Here is a 14,952-nt window from a genome sequence, read left to right as displayed (position 1 = left end):
CGCTTCTCATTTGGGTTTGATCAGTCTGTCATCAAGTTGTCTGTGCCGCTGTCTCCTTTAACCCCTTGTTTTCTATTTCAGACTGTCGCACCCTCCCATCCTGTCTCCACTGCTCCCTAATCAGCGACCGTCACTGGCGGGCGGATGGGTCCAATGTTGTTACTATTTAGGCACAACTCACACACTTGTTAATACTTTTCATTAATATTTATAAAACCCACATACACACGTTATTATAAGCAATGTTTTATATATATATTTTTTTATAGTGGATCTACAAGCTCACAACATGTGTTGTAGATCGGCTGCTTTCTTTCTTTCTTTCTTTCTTTCTTCCTTTCTTTCTTTCTTTCTCTCTCTCTCTCTCTCTCTCGTGTAGTGTGTGTGTGTGTGTGTGTGTGTGTGTGTGTGTGTGTGTGTGTGTGTGTGTGTGTGTGTGTGTGTGTGTGTGTGTGTGTGTGTGTGTGTGTGTGTGTGTGTCTCTCTCTCTCCTTTTCTCTCTCTTTCTCCTCTCTATATTTAGTTGCAATAGCCTATTTCTGGCCGCTACATCTGCACAGCACTCAACGCAGGCAACAGCTGGGGTCATATTCACACAAACAGCCGCAACTCTGTGTGCACATGTGTGTGCGGGCACAGGGATGTGCCCACAAACACTCACACAACCACACCGCGAGCACACACACACACACACACACACACACACACACACACACACACACACACACACACACACACACACACACGCGCACACACACACGCACACATGCACACACACACACGCACAGGGTATCTAATCAGCCCTTTAAAATATAACATATTCCATAAAGAGTCTATTTCTGGAGCAATAGACCTATCATTTCAGCTTTGCTTGAACTGACACAAATAAGAATCACAGGAATATCATGATTCTGCAATTCAAGAATGTTACATATAACCTAATTGAAGATGACATTTTTGGTCTTTTATAAGTCCACAGTGCCACCAGATGACAACCGTTGGAGCTGCGTGTCAATGATTGTGACTATACAGTATACTGTGCCGTATACCGCCGTGTTTTCAGTAAATTGGAGTCTGGTTATTAATTCCCTCTCTCCCTCCCTTGCACTGTTGCAAGGGGAGCATCTGGTTTGGGAGTTGTGAAGCTTCTCGTTTCGATCCCTGGCTCCTCCTGGCAGGGTGGTCTTCAGCAGGACACTGACACCTCTGAAGCTCCGTTCAGACCTCGTCGCACGACGGTGTCGCTCGCCGAAAATAGCCGATCTACAGGGTCACAATGTACCGATGATCCAATGTGTATTGGGTTGCAGAGCAGACCCCCATTTGAAAGAACCCCATTTTGCTTAGTTGAATCATTCTACAAATGTGGGAGATAATAGATAATGGATCATAATAAGTGCACTGCATCGCGATGCATTCTGAGCCTGTAGACCAGTTTTAGTTTTTTTGAATATTTTTTTGAATTGGTCTTGAGTCATTACTTGCGCCAACAGAGCACGCAAGTACTACGTTCGGCTGCGTATGTATGTAGGCCCTGATTGGGCTACCTCCCAATCAGGGACCAGCATTTCTGGCAACGTCATCATTAACAGCCAATGAGGGACCAGCATTCCTGGCATCGCCAGTGGTGCTGCCAGTGGTGAGCACACCTCATGGCGCGCTCTGCTGGTGCACGAGTAGGCCATACATGGCATACTTGTGCACAAGGCGCAAGTTGGTACCTCGACAGAGTGCAGTTCAGTTCTAGTTAAATCTAGGATCTGAATAGTTATTCTTATACATTCTCAAAATTCTAATTCATTCATTCTCATTCATTCTCATGCTGGGGACCCACCTTGGACCCCCTAAAGCAGGGGTTCCCAAACTGCTTTGTCTCAGGGCACCCCATGAATATTTTTTTTAATCCGAGGCACCCCTACATTATAATTTTCACTCCCAGCACCTTATATTTATAGCACTAGAAGCTCGGCCGCCCTTTGGGCGGCCGAGCGTCTAGTCGGCGACCTGGCCAACTCGGGAACAATGTAAATAGGGAATGAATGCCCCGCCCTTTAATGCAAACCCCATTATACCTGTTGTCATAGGATCCGTTTTGACCATCTGTTTGCGTGTGTCCATTTATGCCCATATATGGAGAGATATGTCTGTCTACGTCCATTTTCTGCCCATATATGGAGATCTCTGTAGGACCTGGTTTGACCATCTGTTTGCCTGTGCCCATTTATGCCCATATATGGAGTTTGCGACCTGGCCAACTCGGGAACGATGTAAATAGGGAATGAATGCCCCACCCTTTAATGCAAACCCCATTATATGGAGATCTCTGTATCTGTCTGTGTCCCTTTTATGCCCATATACTCTATCTGTGTCCATCTTTTATGCCCATATGCCCATATATGGAGATCTCTGTATCTGCCCATATGCCCATATATGGAGTTCTCAGTCTGTGTCCCTTTTATGCCCATATATCTGCGTCCATTTTATGCCCATATGCGGGCGGCCGAGCGTCTAGTCGGTGACCTGGCCAACTCGGGAACAATGTAAATAGGGAATGAATGCCCCGCCCTTTAATGCAAACCCCATTATACCTGTTGTCATAGGATCCGTTTTGACCATCTGTTTGCGTGTGTCCATTTATGCCCATATATGGAGAGATATGTCTGTCTACGTCCATTTTCTGCCCATATATGGAGATCTCTGTAGGACCTGGTTTGACCATCTGTTTGCCTGTGCCCATTTATGCCCATATATGGAGTTTGCGACCTGGCCAACTCGGGAACGATGTAAATAGGGAATGAATGCCCCACCCTTTAATGCAAACCCCATTATATGGAGATCTCTGTATCTGTCTGTGTCCCTTTTATGCCCATATACTCTATCTGTGTCCATCTTTTATGCCCATATGCCCATATATGGAGATCTCTGTATCTGCCCATATGCCCATATATGGAGTTCTCAGTCTGTGTCCCTTTTATGCCCATATATCTGCGTCCATTTTATGCCCATATGCCCATATATGGAGATCTCTGTATCTGCCCATATGCCCATTCTCTGTATCAGTCTGGGTCCCTTTTATGCCCATATACGGAGATATCTGTCGGGTCGAGGCAAGGCCCCTGTATTGCCCATATATGGAGATCTCTGTATCTGCCCATATGCCCATATATGGAGATCTCAGTCTGTCGGGTCGAGGCTAGGCCCCTGTATCTGCCTGCAGTGATGTCACAATGACTCAGCGCTTGCGCCCGGCACTGCAGTGATGTCACAATGAGTCAGCGCTTGCGCCGATTTTGCGCTGATTTCCGCATAAGGAGATTCCGAACGTTTCGCGCCGGTTAGGGAAAACCGCGCGTCGGGTCGGGTCGAGGCCCGGCACTGCACTCCGTGCCGCGGCGGGGAACACGCGTGCCGAATCTGAAGCCGGTGGGACGAACGGTTCTCGAGATACGCGGATTACAAACACACACGCAGAGACTTCTCGCATTTATAGATAGATATCGTCGTTGTCGGGTGGAAACCATGTATGTCCAAAACTGTTCGTTTTGTATTTATCATCTATAAAATGTACTAAACTAGTGAAAACAGTAGATCTACAAGCACACAACGCCTCGCATCGCGAGGCGTTGTGTGCTTGATAACAGACATTTTGGTTAGAACTTACTGAAAATAACTTTGTACTTCAAGTTTAAAATATTTTTTAAGTGTCCAAATAAATTTCAATTATCATCAAATTATCTCGCGGCACCCCTGGACTGCCGTCACGGCACCCCAGGGTGCCCCGTCACCCACTTTGAAAACCCCTGCCCTAAAGGACCGCTGGGGGTTCCGTGGGCTACACTTTGAAAACCAGTGGTGTTTAAACAAACGCTTATGCTGTTTTTGTTGTTTTCTGCAACTGTAATACAAATAACCTGAAATACTGAGGTATTCTATTGTTATCATCATTAGTGGATGTGCCTGCAGCATTGTCTTTCTGTTTTTATTTCCACTTCTCTGTCTTCCTTTCCTCTTGTGTAGAAGTTGCAGTGTGATGTGTCAAACCTATAACACATGGAATTAAATGACTAAAGGAAATAGTCTTTTATTACCTCCACACGCTGGCGGCCGTAAAGAGAAAGTTATAGGAAAACACTCTGTGTGGTTGGGAACAAAGGGGACACAATGGAACGGCAACAGTCATCTAATGAAAAATGCAAACCCACTCATAAAAACATTGCTTCTATACCACAGGCAATCTGTAGCATGCGTTTTCATTAAATATTGCACATCCCACAAACAATCTGTAGCATTCACGTTTATAAACCATATTTATGTCAGATGTTTAATCAGTATCCAGCAAATGATCTCAACATGAACTCTTTCGAATGAATTGTAGAGCATGCGTTGATAATCCCAGTGTCTTAAATCCAGATGTCCTCAATGTATAAGAATTCCTTCCCTGCAGTTCAGGATTGTGCAGCATCAGGTTAGAGGCCACAGGGAGTCATAGGGATATGTATCTTGTAAGTCTTTAATACAATACGTGGAAGTATATTACCTAGACTCTTCACGTAATACTTCCACGTATTTGAATGAAAGACTTAAAATCACTATACTCGCATAAACAAATCAAAGTGTGTGCGTGTGTGCGCGCGTGCATGTGTGTGTGTGTGTGTGTGTGTGTGTGTGTGTGTGTGTGTGTGTGTGTGTGTGTGTGTGTGTGTGTGTGTGTGTGTGTGTGTGTGCGTGAGTGCGCGTGTGCGTGTGTACTCACACTGTGATGAGAAGCTGTTTCATATACAGTACATCTTCTATTATACTTTGGATGGCCAAACGTCTCCACAAGTATAATAGACTCTGAGAAATAGATATTGTTAGGACAATTTTCCTGATCCTCACAAGAGGAATGATTGTTTTCGTGCGTGCGTGCGCGTGCGTGCGTCCGTTCGTGTGTGCGTGCGTGCATGTGTGTGTGTGTGTGTGTGTGTGTGTGTGTGTGTGTGTGTGTGTGTGTGTGTGTGTGTGTGTGTGTGTGTGTGTACTCACACTGTGATGAGAAGCTGTTTCATCACTGTGGCGGGTGCCAACGCCTCAGCAGCCCACTGTGTAGGATGCGTCTGCGCTCACTGGAAGGCTTCAGCTTCCAGCTAGCTTCACCTCATCTTACCTCATCACTGCAGCACTTCACACCGTCCATAAATCCTCCGCCGACTGGACAAACAGCAGCCAAACTGCTCTTTGTTTATTTGCCACAAATTTTCGAGTGTGTTCTTTTAAGCTCTGGCGTCCAACTGAAAACCTCAAGTGCTCCTGATTTGCTGGTGGTCTGAACGGAAACTAACTAACGTGATCATGGATCCAAATGAAACAAAGCCCAAATATGATATCTGTGTGCAGGCCTAGCGCGGTTTGGCCCCCGGTCTGACTCCTGTAGCCGGAGGTCATCACTCGTGTTCTAGGGATGGGACGATAATCGTTATTATGGTTTATCGTGATAAAAAAAAAAACACTCACAACTAGAAGCAGTGCTCTTCCGAGCACAGGTCTCCACCAGGCCACACAAATCAGCCTGTTATAGCGCCACCATGAGGCTGATTTAAAAAATGTGGGGCAGAGGTTCTGAATTAGCATCCAGGGAGTGTGTGTGCTCAGTTTGGCAGCGATCGGGCCAACGGCGCCGGAGATTAGCTGGTAACAACCAGGCCACACAAATCGGCCTGTTATAGCGCCACCATGAGGCTGATTTGAAGAATGTGGGGCAGAGGTTCTAGATTGGCATCCAGGGAGTGTGTGTGCTCAGTTTGGCAGCGATCGGGCCAACGGTGACTGAGATTAGCTGATCACAAACTGCGAGGACGCACGGACGCACGGACGCACGCACGCACGGACGGACGGACGGACGGACGGACGCACGGACAGACGGACGGACGGACGGAGGGGAAAACATACTCTCCCTCAGCCTTCGGCTGGTGGAGACAATAATCGTATTGTGGAGATGGAAATATATCGTGGAATGATCCTCCGTCATTCACCTTTTATTTGCCGAGCTGCATTATCTGGTTCCACTTAATCCCTCTATAACTGGTCAAGCAGACCTGTAAATAACGTACTTGATACAGTCTTTTTTTTCACTCTACCAAAGCTTGTAGATCTGCTATTTTTTGGCAAATGTTCCGCCCCAGGATAATGGATGTTGGGGATATTTTGATTAACGCGATAATATCGTAAATCGCAATTCTTTTGGTCACAATAATCGGGACGTTACATTTTCATATCGTCCCGTCCCTATTGTGTTCGTTACGTGTCCTAATCACTGGTGGCTGATAGTAAGCTGTATAGATCTCTTTCTACTCTTGCACCTGCACCTGTCCTGCGTTTCATTCTGCGGTGCTGCTATGATGATGACAACTGAATTCCTCTTGTGGGATCAATAATGGTCTATTCTATCTAATATCAACTGTAATCCAAACCCCTTTATCCCACAGCAGCACTGATAGACCTATTAGAGTTGCTTTCTGGCCTCCTGAGACACACGTACGCACGCACACACGCACGCACGCACGCACGCACGCACGCACACACACACACACACACACACACACACACACACACACACACACACACACAGACACAGACACACAAAACCTTCTTTTCTGTTATGGCAGCTCTGACAAGTGAATACTGTATTGCTGTATTGTGGTTAATAGCCTATGACAGTGTGTGTGAGAGCGATTTCTGCACGCGCGCGTGTGTGTGTGTGTGTGTGTGTGTGTGTGTGTGTGTGTGTGTGTGTGTGCGTGCGTGCGTGCGTGCGTGCGTGCGTGCGTGCGTGCGTGCGTGCGTGCGTGCGTGCGTGCGTGCGTGCGTGCGTGCGTGCGTGCGTGCGTGCGTACGTGCGTGCGTACGTGTGTGTGTATGTGTGTACTGTGTGATGATTGATGGTGTGTGTGTGTGTACTTAAGCACTGTGATCACTGGGGAGTGGCCAGTTATCAAAATGTCCAAAAATTCACTTTCGTACTCGAGGGCTCAGTTGGAGCTGATGTGAATGCAGCAATTTACTAAATGTGTTTGGATAATGGGCAACGTTGAGCATTTGAGTGGTCATTTGTGATGCTGTCCTCGGCTGCACCCTAGTCCAAATCTGACCAGTTCCATCATCAGAGGCAACGGAGGGGGGGGACAGCCACTGCTCTCTCAAATTGATCTAATGGAGAGGTGTAACGTTACATTTTATTTTGTCATGTTTATTATTCACAGAATTTACAGATATAAGAAGTAATAAATGCTTAAGACAGCCGGCAGCACTTCTATAGAAAAGAGATTTTCGTGGGGGGAAATAAGTGCTACTGCTAAACCAATCAGCGGCAAGCCCGGCATGTTGCGTTTGTTCCAGCGAACTTTTGACAATCCTAATCCATTCCACACAGATGGCCTCATTTTAAGTCTCTCGTACCCATCTGAGTTGTCTAATATGTTTGTTTTTTTGTTTTTTATTAATTAATTGAACTGCAGCGTGACTTATCAGATTAGCAGGTCCATGTCTTGATTCAAGGACCATCTGAGAAGACATAACAAAGCTGTGGACTGTTGTGGGGAATTACATCTGCTGGAAAGAGTGTAGGAGCAGTGTTCTTGCTGCTCCCACTTACTTACGCCTTACAACCCTACTGGGGTATAGTATAGGCCAGGAATCTTCAACGTTTTCAGGCCAAGGACACCTTGGCTGAGAGAGAGATTAAGCAGGGACCCCCACTAAAGCCTGTATATTGTAATTGTGTTGCAAATTAATTATTGTTCATAGATTTCTTAGACAGCTTAGACTTGTTTGACAGCACTGTCATCAGACAGTGTATGTTGGATTAAGGTGTATCTTCAGACATTTAACCACTTGAACCATCAATATGTGGTCTGCTCTTCTATTCCCTCAACACCAAATGTCTTTGCCAGAAATAGCCGATGAGCTTGTAGATCTGCTATTTTTGGCTAATGTTCCACTCAGAATAGGGATGCTAGGGTTCAAGTGGTTAATGTAAAAAAAGTAAAACATGATCATATCACACAAAGATTTGGCGGCCCCCCTGTAGTAGGGGTCCTCAGAGGTCCTAGTTCTCTATCTGCGACCAGGTGCTTCCCAGTCTCTTGGTGTCTGCCTGGAGATCCCACCGCCAGGTGTTTTTTGGCCGGCCTCTGTTTCTCTTCCCTTGAGGGTTCCAAGTCAGAGCCTGTCTGTGGTGTTTGACTCTGGCTTGCTGCTCCTAAAGTGAAGTGTATTTAGTACAATGGGTAGATAACACCTGAAGCAATTGGTCTTCAAACGCAATTACTGTTAGTACATTACAGTAGTCAATGAGGCTACCATCTGGAGTCAACATACCGTGATTAAGGATGAATGATATTTAAACCTAAATATCGTCGTTGTCGGGTGGAAACCTTGTATCTCCAAGTTTCAAATGTGTCCGTTCTTTCGCAAAGTAAAGCCCCGCTTCATCGCACAAGGCCGTCGCACAAAAGTAGTGAAAACAGCAGATCGGCTGTTTTCACTAGTTTAAAATCATTTTTAAAATGATAAATGCAAAACAAACAGTTTTGGACATACAAGGTTTTCACCCGACAACGACGATATAAGTGTTGCTTTTATACTGTACAATACAATCAACCTGTGTATCGACAATTGCTATCACTCAGCAGAACACCACTATCCCCGTACAAATGTAATCACACCCTTTATTGGAATACTAAACGTAAAACAAATAAGAAGATTATAAGGGACAATAGTGCATATATATACGACTATCCGGGACATCCGGATTTAACCCGGGATCATTTTCAGAGCTTCTCTGCTCCAGATTGCATTCGAAAATTATGGGAGGCACCAGTCTGGCTCCCGAGACTGCCAAAGAGTAGTTAAATCTAGTACAGTATACAATAAACTATTACCAGTAGCCAGACATGGACCATGAGCCATTGTCTCTAAAACAACGTCACAAGAATTAGAAGCCATTGTTTTAAGAGAATTACATCACTGTGGTCATGGGACAGTTCCCACTAGCCTTAAGGCCAGCCTAAAACCACCTTCTGTCCACAGAGAAGCCTCCTCATTCTGCACCAGTGTCCCACAATAATTACACAAGTCAGTGTTGATAGTAACAGTCTTACAAGATTTATCTCCATTGCATTACTGCAGCCAACCCTAACTGCACTCTGATAAAATGAGTGGGAGCTAGACTAGTTTTTCGAAAGAAAGCTTTCGTGGTCGGAGAGAGAGAGAGAGAGAGAGAGAGAGAGAGAGAGAGAGAGACACACAGACATAGTCAGTCAGTCAGTCAGTCAGTCAGTCAGTCAGTCAGTCAGTCAGTCATCAGAGCAGTGGTTCTCAAATTATTTTGGGGGTCTCCAGCTGATTAACCCAATGTGCAACATGTTTTTTTTAAGGACTCTAATATTGTCAAATATTAGAGGCAGAAATTTTGAAAATAGCCGATCTACATGCTCACAGCGCCTCGCAACAATAGAACCATGTTATACAATATGTAATTCCTCAACTCTTAGTGCTCGTCAGGGTGGGGTGGGAGGGTCACCAGTTAAAATATGATTATTTTGGGGGTCACGGCCTGAAACGGTTGAGAACCACCGCATTAGAGGACCTTGGTCGACCTTTCATCCATAATCACATAGCCTTTCATGAGGGAAAGTCCTCCGTGGTGACCTCTGCCCACACTGCATACATGTATGTCTAAGTCCTCTTACGCCAGCGAAAGGATGTCATGAAATGCCATTGATTTCCGTGAGTGGAAAATGAAGGTAAATCTTGTGCACACATCTGTGCCACTCTGAAATATCCTTTAAACCTATAAATGGATATTGAAGGAGGAAATGAATTATATGGTGACGGGGAAAATAAAGGCAGACGTAAGCCTCGATTTATACCTAGCTGTGCACCGCTCTCTTGCACCAAAAATAGCCAATCTACAAGCTCACTACACAGCACGCTGCGACGTGTTGTGAGCTTGTAGATCTAAACCAGGTTTTAGTTGCTACAGGGTGTGTGTGCGTGCGTGTGTGTGTGTGTGTGTGTGTGTGTGTGTGTGTGTGTGTGTGTGTGTGTGTGTGTGTGTGTGTGTGTGTGTGTGTGTGTGTGCGTGCGTGCGTGCGTGCGTGCGTGCGTGCGTGCGTGCGTGCGTGCGTGCGTGCGTGCGTGCGTGCGTGCGTGCGTGCGTGCGTGCGTGCGTGCGTGCGTGCGTGCGTGCGTGTGTGTGTGTGTGTGCTTATACAGTAAGCCTGTGTACTCTGTTTATGAGCTTGTGTGTGTGTGTGTGTGTGTGTGTGTGTGTGTGTGTGTGTGTGTGTGTGTGTGTGTGTGTGTGTGATCACAAGTGTGTGTGTGTGCATACATGCTCAAGCGGTGCTTATTACACAGGATAAAAACAAGTCTCAACGCAGATGAACTGCAGGGCTCACCTGTCTTGATGTTGCTCTTGCACAATCACTGCACACTTAAAAACACGCCACACAGGGAGAACCCTTAATTAGTTATGATGTTTGCTTGTGTTTTTTTAATGGAAGAATTCCTTTCCAACGCACTCCCCCCACTTTAGCGAAAGGAAATTCCTCCTGCAATTGGTGACATCTCATTTTGCAAATAGACCCATTTTGAGAAGAAACTCCAATCCTGCTCAGACAAAAGCCTCCTCCTGCGCACTGTGCACATACTGCAGAGACAGAGAATTCATTATTTGACATTTAAGGCTATCAGAGCTTCGCAGCATAATAGCCTCCCCAGCCTGCTGACCCAACGCCGTTACACCAATTAATGTGTCAGTAATATATTTCAATAAAACAATTTGCCCGTGAGCATAGGGCGATCTGGTGAGCACAGCCTGTGCTCAGCACCCTCATTGCCCCTCAGATGAGCACAGCTCAGTGAATGTGCACTCTCTATGCAGTGCGCTGGCGGGGATCCAAACAACGTTACAGCCTCCATATGTGCAGGGCCCATGGAGGGGGATTCTGTCCGGCCATTGACCTATCCATGCATCCACAGTGCTGCTGGAGGAACTACTTAGATGTTTTTGTATAAATGTATGTACTGTAGAAATACTATGTTACAAGTTTAAAAAGATCCTGTAAGCTAAATCAAATTACACTATACAGTAGATTGCGCCATGTCTTGGCCGTCTGGCCAGTGATGTATATCAGACCAGTTACCCATAGTATATGGAGATCCGTGTACTGTATATGGAGATATGCTCTGAGAGAACCCACATTTGCTTACTCAGTTATTCGTTATGTGAAAATCCTATGACGTCTATCACATCTGACATCATACATACAATCCCTTTTATGCCCATACATGAAGATACCTGTCTGAACCAGCCACACACAGTCTTCCTCCATATATGGGCATTCCCATATGAAGTCCTGTTAGATATGGGCTTAATATTGATGACATCAGGGATCTCCATAAATGGGCATAGAGTGGTTCCCATGACATCACAACATACAATCCCTTCCATGCCCATACATGGAGATCCATGTCTGAACCAGCCACACCACTGTGATGTCACCTGTTTATGCCCACATATGGTCCCTGCTCTGAATATCGGACATCACTGTGACGTCACCTGTGATGTCGCAGTGATGTGTCAGGGGAACCACAGTGTCAGGCTTTATCCCTGCTCTGAGTATCTGACATCACTGTGATGTCACCTGTGATGTCACCTGTGATGTCACAGTGATGTGTCAGGGGAACCACAGTGTCAGGCGTTACCCGTATACGGACAACGGACGCAATTATACTTTAACGTAAAAGTTCTCATTGTGCAGATATGATTGTGGTTCATTTCACAATCATATTATTTGATTGTAATTAATGATAATACATTAATGTGTTCATCACTTTAATGTTACAGCTGGTAGGTGGGGCTGAAATTACTTTTATGTGCTGCTGGGTAGCTGAACTTATAAATCATACATCATCACTTATCAGTTCAATAGTCTAAATCTGTGGAAGGTAATTAGTTTTCAGGATTTCAGAATGCCAGAAGGGGTTAGGATTGGACCAGACAAATATATTCAAATAAATGTTGGATTGTTTGTGGACACACATTGGTAATCAGACCCATATATTCTGGCCATTCCCTGAATTAAGAATGTTTTGGAAGGTTGTGTTTGAAGTGCTCAAAGAAACATTTCATGAAAACATTTCAGACGATCCCAGGATAGTGTTATTAGGAGTGATACCTGAAGGCAGCAGAGCTAACATGTTTTATCTACTTCATTATACTGCATTACTAACAGCAGCCATAAAATGTATCGTGATCAAGCGGTTAAGCATGGGCTAAAGCATGGGAAATGTTTAAGTTGGAACAAATCACCTAGCTACTCCCTGAAACATCAAACGGATATTTTTATTAAAAGGTGGAGTCCTGTTATGGCTACAAATACAATGTTACAATATAACATTCACTGTTAAATCATCCTCAACCTTTTGACCCCATTCTTTTTCATGTATTTATTCATTCATTCATGTATTTATTTATTTTTGTTTATTTATTTATTTATTTGTATTTTGTACTCTTGTTGCATCTTCTGCTTTTGTATTTCTATTTTTACAATTAATACTTGAGCTGGCAGTCATGTTTTTTTTTATGTATTTGAGAATTCCTTGCAAACATCATAGATACAGCTGAAGCAAAATGGAAAAAACACAAACAAATAGACAAAATACATAACAATTAAGGGATATTGGATAATATTAGGACTCATACTGCCCTCCTAGTACGTGAGGGGGCCATGTTTTTTAAATTACTTTTTTCATTTATTTTAAAAAATGGTTAAAAACCTACTCACATATTAGGAGGGCAGTATGAGTCACCAGAAACAAGGACGGTTGTTTTTGATTAATCTAACATGGTTTGAAGTTACAATGGGTTTGTATAGGAAGGGGGAGTGTCTGATAAAAAATAATATCAAATACTGAATCAAGCAACTTAAAAACTGTCTGGAGGCTCACAAAAGCCAGAGTAGACAATAAAATTACCAAATAATCTTTTTGAGAGGCAACAAAGAAGCCTCTTTATCTCGAAAAAAGAAATTTCTATCCCAAATCCGAATTTTTTCATGGCAACATAGCGCTCCAATGATCCATTTCTGCTGGCAATCGCCATTACTGTGTCTTACATAACAACATCCGGGTTAGAGTTGAAAAAGAAAGTGACCAAAAATAACCAAATTATTATTCTGGCTTTTCAAAATAAGAGCGCCCGCCTATGGTAGGAAATCCCGGCAATCTATGGCCGGGATCCCTTTAAAATTAAAGGCACCTAATGTGTATGAAAATTAACTCATGACTAACCTTTGAAATAACAGTAAGGAGTTAACAGTACATTATTTGCCAATATTTGAGATGTAGGGGAGCTCTAGAGTTTGAAGTAGAAAAAGATTGGACAAACATCCATCCAACCATCAGTCCATCCATGTATTTATCCATCTATCCATTCATCCATCGAAGCGGAGGGGAGAGGATGGGGTGGGGAGGGGAGGCGAAGGAGGGAGGCAGCGAAGGGGCCATGCATCCAGCTGTGATACCAGTCGTGTGGTAAACACAGCGAGGAGGATTAGCTCCTGGCTCGTCAGCCAGGAGATAATGATTCAGAACGGGAGAGAAGGGTCAGAGGTGGCCTGTCGGTGTTCCTGTCCTGTGGGCGGCATAATGCATAACGTCCTGTCTGGCTGTCAGGAATAGCGGCGAGGCCTCTAGGTCCAACGCTGGCTTCTGAAGCATCCGCTGTCAACAACCACAGAGTCTACACACAACGCCCCCGGACCTACAAGACCACGTACAAATGACTGCGTGTAAACACAAAGCAGGTTGCGCTTAACTACTTGAGCCATATTTCAAAAAAATTGTGGAAACGGACGACCTACGAGCTCGTAGGTCGTCCATTTCCGCTATTTTTGAAACATTTTGAAACTAATCTTTGAGAAGTTTTGAACTTTTTCTTTGGTAAAAATGTGGCCTATAATGACATGCTCAAAATAGGGACGCCAGGGTCATAAAATGGATAATAATACGCTGTACACTTTAACTGCATCTCTGCGTCGCACATATCTGGAAGGATTTATGCTTCATGTTCTAATTTATGCTTCAGCAACTAAAAGTGTTGTGCGACGTGTCGAATTAAAGTATTTTCTGCTGAAAGAAGTGTTGAAACATCATGTGACAAGTGTGACACGATTTGGTGACAAATCGTGCTGTAAATTAGGCTTTCAGCCTCTATAGGCAGATAGAGGTTATTATCAACACGCCACATGAAGAATGTACGCACGCATACATACTGTACACCGTGTACGGTTTACATTTCACACACAATGCAATCCCAAGGGACAGCACCTGCTTGCATAAGCACTGATGGAACACACACAGAGCTGCACACACACACACACACACACACACACACACACACACACACACACACACACACACACACACACACACACACACACACACACACACACACACACACACAGAAACTCACCCACAATGGCACATTCCCCAGGAGAATACACTGTAAACACCCACATATTATAATATACACACGCACGCACGCGCGCGCACACACACACACACACACACACACACACACACACGCACACGCACACGCACACACACACACACACAAGGTCAGAGGAGAGCTCTGTCTGTGTAACAACAACTTGAACCAAGGATGACTCACTCATGCAGGTACAAGCAGCGGAATATTGGTTTGACAAGACTATGCTAACAACAGCAGTAGGCCTACGACACACAACAACATAATCCTATGTTAAAATTACCTTGTGGGTGGACAGTGGACGTCACAAACATAACATGCCCATCTATGGAGACTATTTGGTTGCCACAAGAATGGTTTTATAAACCTCTGACATCACTCAGATCAGATGATCAGCAGATCTCCAAAGAATATTGATA

Source organism: Nannobrachium achirus (genome assembly GCF_963921795.1).
Source record: "Nannobrachium achirus genome assembly, chromosome: 10".
Taxonomy (NCBI): Eukaryota; Metazoa; Chordata; class Actinopteri; order Myctophiformes; family Myctophidae; genus Nannobrachium; species Nannobrachium achirus.
Note: the sequence above shows the minus strand (reverse complement) of the source record.